Below are 12,961 nucleotides of genomic sequence, written 5' to 3' on the forward strand. Positions count from 1 at the left end.
GTCTACTCAGAGGCACAAAGGACTTGAAAGAAAGACTATCAGGAAAAACCCTAATGAAGAGCTATTGCAACAATTCAAACAACTTTCCAAACAAGTCAAGGCTTTGGGTGTCGAAAAGAAACAAGCTCTATATACAAAAAGGGACTTATGTCTTAACCTATTTGATAAAATTCTATATATTCCTCTATTCCCAAAACACTTTGAGGCTCCAAGGTTTGAAAAATATTGACAGAGAATTTTGTGCTTCATGTACCAAACTCAGTGGTGAGCCCACTTACCTCATGAGATTGTTCCCTCATTCTCTAGGTGGTCTCGTACTTGTAGAATGGTACTCCAAACTTCCTTGCAATATTAAATCCTAGTTGAAACTCACATAAAATTTCATCTCGTGCTTTTCCTTTAACATTACAAATAAAGTGACACTTTTTGATTTGTGCGCAACTAAACAGAAGATAGGAGAACCATTAATCACAATCTTACTATGTTGGAGAAGCTTAGTCAGTCAATGCTCACTAGACATTCTTGAAGAACAACAAGTAAAATTGTGCATTAAAAACTTAGTCCTAGACTTAATGTATGAAATCAAAATCAAGAGCCCAAGCACTATTTCTAAACTGATGAAAAAGGGGGCTAGTATTGAAGATGTTCTTATGTGTAAGGGAATCCTTAAGATAAACAAGGAAAAAAAAAACACTAATTCCTCTACTAACAAGCCAAAAAATTTCTCCAAAAACAATAATGTGACTAGTGATGGTATCATGGATGCACAAACAATTAATACATCACAGCCTTAATTGACTTTGAAAGATGCAAACACTACAAATTCACAAAATCCTAATCAAACATCACCTTGATAATAGAAAATTGAGACTTCCATGCAAGACAAACCTCGAAGACATCCTAGAACCAAAGATAGGAAATTCACACCATTAGGGATACCTCTTGAGACTACACTACAATAGTTACTTAGTAATAACTTCTTGCAATTACCCCCAATCAAAGATGAATCGTTGACTAAAGTGGATTGGTGGGATAACAAAAAGTACTGTGATTACCATCACACCAAAGGACATAAGACTTCATCATGATTTCAACTAAAACATGCAATAGAAGATGTCATTGATGATGGTGTAATCACAGTAGATCTATCACTATTAGCATCCAACTCTGATCACACCATCTTCAAAGATCCTTTGGGTAATCATGACAAAGAGAAGCCCTACTCTAACTCACAAGGTAATGTGAATTACATGCATATTGGATATGACTACACTATCAATTGTTTCAATGAGTCTGATTCCCACATATCCACATTTACATTGAAGGTTGAAGACCCTCGTTGCAATATCACTACATGCCATACCAAAATAGTTATACTTGGAGCCCCATCTAGACCTACTGCTTGTACTAGACTTGCATCCCCTAGTAGACCTTATGCTCCTACTTCATCTGATTATAGCCTTGTTGAACAGCTTGGCAATACCCTTGCACAAATATCCATCTTAGACCTACTACATGCATCTCCCCAACATCAAAAGATCTTGGATCAAGTCCATGAAGAGTTAGTTGTCCTAGATAAAATTGATGTTGCCTAGTTCCAAGCCATGATTGGGAACCTATCTACATCATAGCATATCAATTTTTCCCCTTAGGATATTCCTAAAGACAAACCCAACCACAATGATCCCCTCCACCTTGATGTCTTTGTCCATAATGTTAAAGTCAAGCATGTCTTGATAGATGGAAGAGTAGGGCTGAATATTTGTATTCTTAAAGTAGTCAAAGGTTTGGGTTATTCTAAAACTGATGTGGATCCCTCTCAAAGGATCACAATCAAAGCCTATGATGATGGTGAACATTTCTCTATAGGGGTCATCATCTTACCTATCAGATTTGGTCTAGCTACTAAGAACACTTTATTCCAAGTCCTAGATATAGAAATGAACTACAATATGATACTAGGTTTCCCATGGATCCATGCTATGAAAGCAATTCCTTCTACATATCCCTAGTGCCTAAATTTTTCTTATAATAATGTAGAAGTAACCATCTTGGATAATCCAAATCCCTTCTAGTTCTATGTCAATCTTAGAGGAACCACTACATGCTAGGTCTCGACAAACCATGCAGCAAATCTCCTAGAGTCCTCCAAGTATGTTGATCCTTCCACACTCACACCTGCATCCAAAGGAAAGCTCAAAATCCAAGATCAAGGTTGTGGTGAGTACTCCATGTCTCATGCCTTTCACATTGGGAAACTTCCTTTATCCCCCAAGTCATATGGTAAACCTTAGCTTATATAGAACAAGCCTAAGTTTGCATTTCAAAGGAAACCTTCTATGACTTTCACTATTGGAGGTGGACTACATGAAGAACATGTCTATGAAAATACCTCTACATCCATTGAAAAGACTAAAGTAGAACAAGAAATTACTCCTAAATCCCCTGATAGGTATGGACCTAGATTCACCATCATGCAAGAAAAGGGATATGATGAATGTAATGGCCTACAACTCCAAAAGCAAGGCATTGTTCAACCCATCACTACATCAAGATGACCTCATAGATTGTGACTTGAATTCAAACCATTTGTTCTAGGTCTTCCTAATACTAAGTCACCCTCATTTAAGGAGGTGAATGCTTCAAATGATGACAAGGAATTTGAGAACAACCAACCCAAGCCCACCTAATTTGTATCTAACATTGACGATCTTGATACCTCCCTTGGTCTTGATCATATGTTTATGGACCTCGATAGCCTACCTATGGAAGATAAACATGTCAATCCACCTGTCACTCAAACCAATTCTTCACCTTGGATCGAAACATTTTGGGATCCAAGCCCTCCTACTTCTAAACATGATCCTGATGATAACACTAAAGCAGATATCCATATATATTCCTTTGACCAAAGCTTATTCAACACCGATGATGGCATTTCCCTAGTTTTCCTTGAACTTATTGACTAGGACAAACAAGGACTACCAATGTTTGACCAGTTTGAAAATGATGATGCCATCACAAAATTCTTTGAGCTCCATGAAGATTTACCCCAAGGTGATCACAAATCTAGATTTTACATTGATCTAAATGTCATGGCATATTTTGGGGAACCAAATCCATCTTCCAGTTGCAAAATTGAGAAAATAACAAAAAAAGACACAAGTAGGTCTCTTGATGAAAACCAAAAGGCACCATTAGACCATGAAAAAGAAAAAATAAAGGACATAAATAAGGGTGAAAACCTCTCTAAGGCACCTAAGGATGGAAGATTGGATGTACCCCCATTGAAGGAAAGATTAGCACTACTTGTAGAGATGACAAAAAAGATTAATCTGGGAACTCCTAACAACCCCAAAGTCATACACTTTGCAGCCACATTATCACCAAAATGAAAAGGTGAATTTGTCATATTATTTCTAGAAAGGTAGATCAACTTTTCCTAGTCTTATGTAGACATGCTCAGATTAGATCCTAAACTATTTCTTCATCACTTCTACTAAAACTAGGAATGAAACCAGTAAAGAAAAGGTTGAGAAAAATGCATCCTGAAGTTGCCCTCCTTGACAAAGCTAAATTGAAGAAACTATTGGATGTCAACTTCATAAGACCCATTGATTATGCAAAGTGGATATCTAATCTAGTACTAGTAAGTGAAAACTCTAGGGGCATCCAGATATGCAGTGACTTCTGTGATCTTAACAAAGCATGTCCCAAGGATGATTTTCCTTTACCAAACATAGATATCATTGTATAAGATGTTATCACTAATGGATGGCTTTTCCAGCCATAATCAAATAAGAATATCCATTGAAGATCAACACAAGACAAATTTTACATGCCCTTGGGGAGCATACTACTAGAATGTCATGCCATTTGGTCTTAAAATTTCTAGGGCAACATATCAAAGAGCAATGACCACCATCTTCCATGATTTCATGCACATCGTCATGGAAGACTATGTTGATGATTTACTTTGCAAATCCTATAAAAGGAAAGATCATTTGGGCATTCTAGATTAGATATTCATTAGAATGGAAAGATATAAGATTATAAGCTTCATCTAAATCTAAAAAAGTGTGTATTTGGGGTTCTCTCTGGAAAGCTCCTAGGCTACATTGTTTCTCAATGAGGCATTGAACTGGATCCTAAGAAAGTAAAAGAGATACTTGACATGCCTCCTCCAAAAAATCTAAAATCCTTAAGAGGACTACAAGGAAGATTATAGTCTATCCATAGATTCATTGCACAACTAGTAGAAAAGTGTCACTCCTTTCAACACCTCTTATGTAAAGGAGTATCCTTTCAATGGAATAAGCAAGGCATTAATCTTTCCAACAACTCAAGGATTATCTTCTACATCCACCAGTTTTAATGGCTCTCATTCTAGGCAAGCCATTCATCCTATACATATTTTCTACAGATACAACTCTTAGCACAAAATTATGAACAAGGTAGAGAGCAAGCCATATATTACATCAGTAGAACACTTGTGGGCTATGACCTAAATTATTCACTAATTGAGCAAGCATGCCTTGCTATTGTCTTTGAAGCCCAAAAACTCAGAAATTACATGCTCCATCAGAAAATAATGCTAATCTCTAAGATTGACCCACTGAAGTATCTCCTAAGTAGGGCTACTCTCATAGGATGACTAGACAAATCGGTCATGATCCTTAGTGAATTTGACATAGAATATGTAGATAGAAAGGCAATCAAAGGGCAAGTGATAGCAGATTAATTAGGAGAAGCACCTATGTTAGATGATCATCTCATGCTAATAGACTTTCTAGATGAAGCCATATTTCACATGGATGTAGCTAATGAAGGGAAGCTTTATTTTGATGGATCACATACATGAAATGGTTCAAGAGCTGGCATTATATTTATCACTCCTCAAGGAGACATAATCCACAAGTCATATAGGATAGCATTCCATTGTACAAACAACATAGTACAATATGACGCACTGATAACATGACTCAAGATAGCTATCCAAAGAAAAATTCAACATTTACAAGTCTTTGGGGATTCCCAGTTGGTCATCTACCAAGTCAATGATGACTATGAAACCAAAGATGATAAACTAATGCCCTACAAGTGGATGGAAGACTTCCTTAAGTCTAAATTTGTTACTATCCCTTTTCATCAGCTACCAAGAATGCACAAAAATCAAGCTGATGTTGTGGCCACCATTGCTTCTATGATTGATATGCCTCAAAATGTAGAATGTTGTGAATTCCTTGTTGAGCAACTTTTGATTCCAGCATTCAAGCTCTCTCAATTTGATTTTTTTTGTGACTTTGTTGGTTGCAATTCTCCCTAGTATCAAGACATTTACAATTACCTACAGGCCCAAATTCTACCACCCAACTTATCCAAAAATGACCATTGAGCCTTTATCCATTAAGCAACTAGATATGTCATCATCAATGACACCCTTATAAGAGATCCTTTGACCAAACCCTTCTTAGATGCCTTGACTCACAAGAAGCTAAAACTATCTTGCATGAGGTTCACAAAGGTATATATGGAGGCCCTTTCAATGGTTTGAGTCTAGCCAAGAAACTTCTTAGAGATGGATATTATTGGCCAACCATGGAACAAGATGCCCATGATTTTGCCAAAACATGTCATAAATGTCAGATACATAGCAATCTGATCCATGCACCAACAAAAGTATTGCAGTCAGTCATATTAGCATGGCCCTTTTCACAATGGGAATTTGATCATATTGGAGCTATTTTTCTCCATCCTCTGATGGTCATAAGTTCATTATCACAACAAAAAAATATTTTACCAAGTGGGCTGAAGCTATCCCTTTGACCTTCACCACTAGCAAGCAGATCTCAAGGTTTATTCTAAACTACATCATATGTCGGTATGGAATCCCCTTAGCTATTATTACTACTGACCATGGTAGTCAATTTCAAAATAAAGATGCAGACAAGTTATGCGAGAAGTACAACATATACCATGGATATTCTTGTATTTACCATCCACAGGGAAATGGACAAGCAGAAGCATCTAATAAGACCATTGTTAAGATTCTCCAAAAGACTATCAATGATTCAAGTCGAGACAAGCACTTCCAACTAAATCTAGCTCTTTGGCCATACTAAACAAGTGTGTGTGCTCCTACTAGTGCAACACCATACTCTCTTGTCTATGGCATTGAGGCCATACTTCTTATTGAAGTTGAAATACCATCATTGAGAGTATACCTACAAGATGTTGTTGATGATGAAAACTATCGAATATCTAGACTACATGAGCTGGAAATGCTTGATGAACAGAGATGAGCTGCTTTGACACATTTGCAAGTTTACCAAAACTAACTCAAATAGAGCTATAACAAGAAAGTTTGAGGTTATCATTTTGAGGTTGGTGATCTAGTCTTGAAGATGAAATACAAGACTTAATAGCATAGAGAAAAACAAGGTAGATTTGAGCCGAATTGGGAAGGACCTTATATAGTTACTACATCATTTAGGTTCTAAGTATATTAGCTTGTGACTCCAGAGGGTGAACCATTATCCATGTCTATCAACAACATGCATCATCACAAGTACTACACTTGATTCTATCAAAAAGTCTTGAAGAAAAGGGGAAAAACAAATCATGAAAAAATGGACGCCTTGATGAAAAGCTGGCAAAAAGGCATCTTGGCATGAAAATTTGAGTGAAGAGAAAAATTTTATCCAAAAGTGAAAACCTAGCAAACAGGCCCTTTGTGCAAGTACCATGGTGAAAACTTGGCAAATAGATGCCATGTGTAATAAGTTGTTGCTCCTCCATCTATAAGGATTCCATCTAGTTTTTCCCCCTCTATCATTCCTTGATCATATCCTTCATATTGCAAGACATCCTTGGTCCCTTATCATGGCTCACAAACTAGTTAATGTCCTTTATTATCTTACCTAAGCATCACCAATCTGCACACACTCTATCATTGGACTTTGTACATAGTTTGTGTCTTGTTTGGGGGCATATCACCTACATGGTGCATGATATTGAACTTGAAATGGGGGCATATCACTAAGAACTTTTTATCCATTGGACCCATTGCATAATAGATAGGAGCTAACAATTGTATATGCTTTTATCATCTTGAAAAAAACACTAAAAATCATAAAATGTCCTAAAGAAATCACTAAAAATCATAAAACGATCCTCAAAAAATACTAAAAATCATAAAATGCCCTAAAAAAACCTAAAAATTATAAAATGTTCTAAAGAAACTAGTCGCACAAAAACATCACATCTCCCCAAAAACCTTAAAAATGACAAAACCCATCAAAAATTTACAATAACCCTTGTACATATTCACTGTGGATAACCATCCCTTTTGCATAAATACTTGCACTTTATAGACTGAAACTCAGAGCACTACACTTTCATGACAATCACACTCTTTGAGCAATGTGAACTGACAGTCAATCCAACATGTCACTATGAACTTATCAACTGAATCAACAACTAGAACTATCACATGATCAACCTATCAAACAGAATCTGAACACTTTAAACATTAGAATGCTAGTGATAAGGGACAAGAATAGTTGTTGGCTTACACTGTTTAGTGAGTGATTTATTTTTGCTTTGTTTTTCTTCGATCATGTTCCTATGTTGCTCAATGATATAAACTGATCTATCAGAGTGGTTGGGATGGTTCATGGTCATCCTTTTCTATTTCTATCTATTACAATGTACCTTTGAGAGCCTAGCATAGTACATATGCCTCAGGAAGGACAAGGTCATTTTTTGTCTACATCGTGCTTGTTTATGCAAAAGGCTTGCATTTGTGCTCTAGCCCTTTATGCCATGATGCGTTGCATTCCATTTTCCATATCAAAATAAAGCTCCATTTGACATATAGAGCACTTTACAAAAGAAAAAGTCTTCTCATCATACTAACAATTCTTCATCTTATCTCCTCCATCTTTTTCATCTCCTTCGTCTGCTGCCTTGGTTGCATACTCTGATACACAAAAAGGATTTCCATCCTGCATTCTTGCATATGTCCAAAGTCCAAAATGATCCAAAGAAATAAATATGGCATTTATATTATATTCACATTTCATTTGCATCCATTTTACATTTCATTTGCATTCATTCCCTATCATTTTACATTTCATTTGCATTCATTTCATTTCATTTACATTCATTCCATATCATTCACATTGCATTAGGCATTCATTCATGAGAAAAACATGTGGCAAAAATAAAACATGGCATTTCCTACACATAACATGTGATAAATCAATGCATGATTTCATCATATTAAGGTCCATGAAAAAAGCATAAATATATCCATATAAAACATCAAAAGCATATGCATAATCCATCTCATATAGTCATCATAACACCAGTACATCACATAAATGTCTCACAAAATTATCAGAGTAGGTGATCATGGTTTACATCAATACTAACTACCCATAGGTGTGAACCATGAAAGAGCATAATAGAAATCAAAAAGAAAAATAGAGAAGCCCTTCTATACATGAGTCTGTCAATGTCATCCTAAGCTATCTCTAGCCTCACAATCTCTGTTTGGCCTTGAGGATGATCCCTTTACTCTCTTTGGTGGCCTGATAGGCCCCATCACCCCCACAATGCTCTATATCCTCTATGTCCAATGGGAATGAGATCTTGATGCATGAAAAATATCTACTATTTTCCCTAGTGGAACCACTTTCTCATACTAAACTCACCAGTACTGTGTCACCATGTGTGCCTTGCTCATCATCATCGCTAGATCTTGGAAGTTTGTATCTTTGATGCTACTGATGAACCCCTAAGACTCATGTGCTGCCATCTTTTCACTATGCACTGCTGCATCTCTCTTAGCCCTTTCTTGATCTCTCTTAGCCATTGCCTAATCTCTCTCTATTGTAACTGCATCCCTCTCTACCACAACTTGATCAAATTGAATATGTAGCCCTCTAATCACCTCCATCAGATCTAACTAACTAGGCCCTACCTGTACTAGTACTAGTGTCCTATCACCATAGTCTATAGGATCCCCCTCCACATCCATCACAGCTACATCCCTAGCCTCCCACTAGTCATCCTCATCCTCTCCCTTGTCATCAACTCCAACACTATCTCCATCACCCTCATCTCCTCCCTCCTCATCATCTCCCTCATCCTCTCCCTTAGTATCCTCCTCATCATCTCCCTCCTCCTCATATCCTTCCTCCTCCTCCTCCTTTCCTCCCTCCTCATCCTCTCCCTCATCCTCCTCCTCAACATCATCTTCTCCCCCATCACCCTTATCTCCTCCCCCCTCATCCTCTCCTCCATCCCCCTCCTCCTCATCATCCTCCTCATCCTACTCTATATGTGGCCTCCCTCATGGTACTAGTACTGCTGGATCTGTCAAAGGCCTAGGATGATGTTGACCAAACCACCTGTCATACATTGTTTTCATGCCTACATCCACTATATTTTCTGCTACCCCCCATAGCCTTGGTTCAAACTCTACTAGCTATGCATATACTACCTATGTGCTAATGAGTGGTACCCACTCTCGAACCTCTACTGTACATTAGGAAAACAATGCTAGGCTAGTTGGTACATCCCGTGTCTCCGCATATTGTCTCTGTACCCAATCTAGTAGGTACATATCTATGACCAAGTGCCCAATCACTGTGCACCCTATGAGGTAACGCTCATACTTGTATTATGGTAAGAGAATGCCATGATTATCTCATTTAGGGTAATCTCTTTATGGTCTCTAGATGAACTATGTCATTGTGTCTACTTGATGGCAGAAGTATCTTGCATATCCCAATGGTCCTCAGGCTAGTACAACTCTGTAGCTATAAGAATATGGCATATCATCCACCAACTCTTGCTCTACCAAAGGCCTAAATATGGAAATGTGCTCATAGGCCTAGATCTATAGTAATTTCCTACTAGTGCTAAAGGATAGTCCTCCTCTATACACTACCTGATGTAGATAATAAAATAACATTCCCAACATGCATGGGCCCTAAGAAAACATGGTACCCTCTTTGATCATCTACTCAAGTACTTAGCCACATCAAACTGGGAATCCATGTCCCTGTCTATAAGGTATCAATAATTCACTAATCACCTAGTAGATCACAACTATCAGCCACTCATGGCATGACACTAATAGGTCCCACCCAATCTCATAGTTGTGAATCCCTAACTCTACATCTCCACATCTAAATAAGTGGTGTAGTGTTGCTCATCCTCTAGCTAGGTCATCTGCTGCTAACTCTCCATGGATAGGGATCCTAAGGATGCACCATACATCCTCTAGTGTCATAGTCCCCTCCCCAATTGGTAGGTTGAACGAACTAGTCTTTGAGTGCCACCTCTCTGTCAAAGCTATCAACAAAGCCTTGTTCCCCATCACCTCTAGCATAAAAGTAACATGATATAATCCCAACCCACCCAGTATCTCTAGTTCACCAAGTGTCATTTAATGACTTAGTGCAAGGCTCTATAGCCCATGGCCCCTTATCTATAATAGGGGTAGATTCTCCTACATAATCATATAGCCTATGTCAACCTCCTATGGTTTTGCATCTAGTTTACCTGATGGTGGAAGTATCTTGCATATCCCAATGGTCCTTAGGCTAGTACACCTCTATAGCTATAAGCATATGGAATATCATCCACTGACTCTCACTCTACCAGAGACCTAAAGATGACAATGTCCTCATAGGCCTAGATCTATAGCAATATCCTACAAATGTTGAATGATAGTGCCCCTTTGTACGCTACCTGATGTAGATAATAATATAACATCCCCAACATGCATGGGCCCCAAGAAAACTTGGTACCCACCATGATCATCTACTCAAGTACTCAACCCCATCCAATCGAGAATCCATATCCCTGTCTATTAGATATCAATAATCTACCAATCACCCAACATATCACAATTGTCAACCACTCATGGCATGACACTAATAAATCCCACATGATCTCATAGTCACAAATTACTAACTCTACATCTCTGCATCCAAATAAGCAGTGTAGTGTCACTTGTCCTCTAGCTGGGTCATATGCTACTAACTCTCCATGGATAGAGATCCTAAGGATGCACCATACATCCTCTAGTGTCACAGTCACCTCCCCTATTGGTAGGTGGAATGAACTAGTCTCTAAGTGCCACCTCTTCGTCAAAGCTATCAACAAAGCCTTGTTCCCCCTCACCTTTGGCCTAAAAATAACATGATATAATCCCAATCTAGCCAATATCACTCATTCATTAGGTGTCATTTGATGATTTAGTGGAAGGGTCTATGGCCTATGTTCCCTTATCTATAATAGGGGTAGCTCCTCTTGCATAATCATATAGCCTATGTCAACCTCCTATGGTTTTGCATCCAGCTTGCCCTACTTTTGACTCAAGTTTGACATAGTTTAATTCTATTTTGACTAAGTTGACTTATGTTTTGAACTCTTCCTAGGTTTTTGAACATGTTTACCAAGTTTTAAGTCATTTCAAGCTCATTTGCATCATTTTGACCCTATCCCTACCCATCTGTTAGCCTTTTTCCTCCATCAGAGCTAAGTTTAAGAAAGTTTGACTTTTTTCTTGACTATCCTAGCCTTAGTTAACCTATTTTTTCAACTCTTCCTAGGGTTTTGAACATGTCCTCCAAATTTTGAGTAATTCTGAGACCGTTTGCACCCTTCCTGACCCTTTGCATTGTTCGATGTCAACATTTACCCAGGCTTCCCCTACATCTACCAAAGTTTGACAAAATTCTAAGAATTTTGACCACATTTTCCTTCATTTTATCATGTTTCTAACATCCACCTAGGGTTATGCTAGCCTCTGCCAAGTTTCAGCTTGATCCAGAACCATCCAGACCCCAATCGGAGCCCCAGAGCATCCTAGGGTGCAGTAGGAGTTCCCAACTGTGTCATGGACACACTTGGTCATACCAAGTGCACAAAATGCACACTTGGGAATTCCAACTATGTCTAGGATGCACTTGGATGAGTTTTGGGCATAGTCAGGGCATTTGGATGCCCTACCAAACCCTAGGACCCCTGTTTGACCCCATTTGACCCCTGTTTCCCCTCGATAGATTCCTAAGTGCCTAGAAAGTGGGAAAAAGTAGGAAAATATCTATAAAATAAGTAAAAGTACAAGGATTTCCTCTATGTACTCATTGAAGGTCTAATTTTTGCCCGTTGTCAGAAAGTCTACACCCATTTACCATAGTGTTGCTCCTTGGGTAGCTGATCCATTCTCCTTGTTCCAAAGCTCTTTTCTTCCAAAGGAGAGAGTGAAAACAACTTCCAAAACCATCTCAAATCCCTTTTATAACTTTCTGCTACATAGATGGATGTGCATGAAGTCCTTTCTATGTTGGTCGTGATGCCATTTTTCACTCCAGAGCCCATAACTTTCATGTTTTAACTTTGATTTTTGATTCGTCAGTTGCTATGGCTTTGTTTTCTCATTTTCAATGAAATAGACCTATCATATGCTTATGTTGGTCAATTTATTAATGGGGAATAAATATATAACACATTGTTGGGGCATGCTTTTATGGCTTTTTGGTTAGCATTATTTGACACAACACTCTAAATCACATTGTATCAAAGAGGGGAAAAATGTACGTGCTCAAAAATGGTTCACATCTATGGTTTCATCACTTCTTCATAGTAATTCATCCCATTTTCTCATTCTACTAACTTTGATCGTTTGGCCAAAATCGATCATAGTTCATCATTTGTATCCTTTTTCACATCAATTTCATATCATTTCACAATCATTTCATATAAACTCAAAATCATTTCAAATCAACTCAAAACCATTTCAAATGAAGATAGAATCACCCAGAATAAGTCATAACCATCACAAAACATATCAAATATCAAAAAGAAATTATCATCTATCCAATCCTAGGCATTGTTATGGCTTTCAACACCTTAGAAACCTATCAACATATCAATCTTA

The sequence above is a fragment of the Cupressus sempervirens genome, chromosome 3 (genome assembly GCF_028749045.1).
Source record: "Cupressus sempervirens isolate cs-2001-9-10 chromosome 3, ASM2874904v1, whole genome shotgun sequence".
NCBI lineage: Eukaryota > Viridiplantae > Streptophyta > Pinopsida > Cupressales > Cupressaceae > Cupressus > Cupressus sempervirens.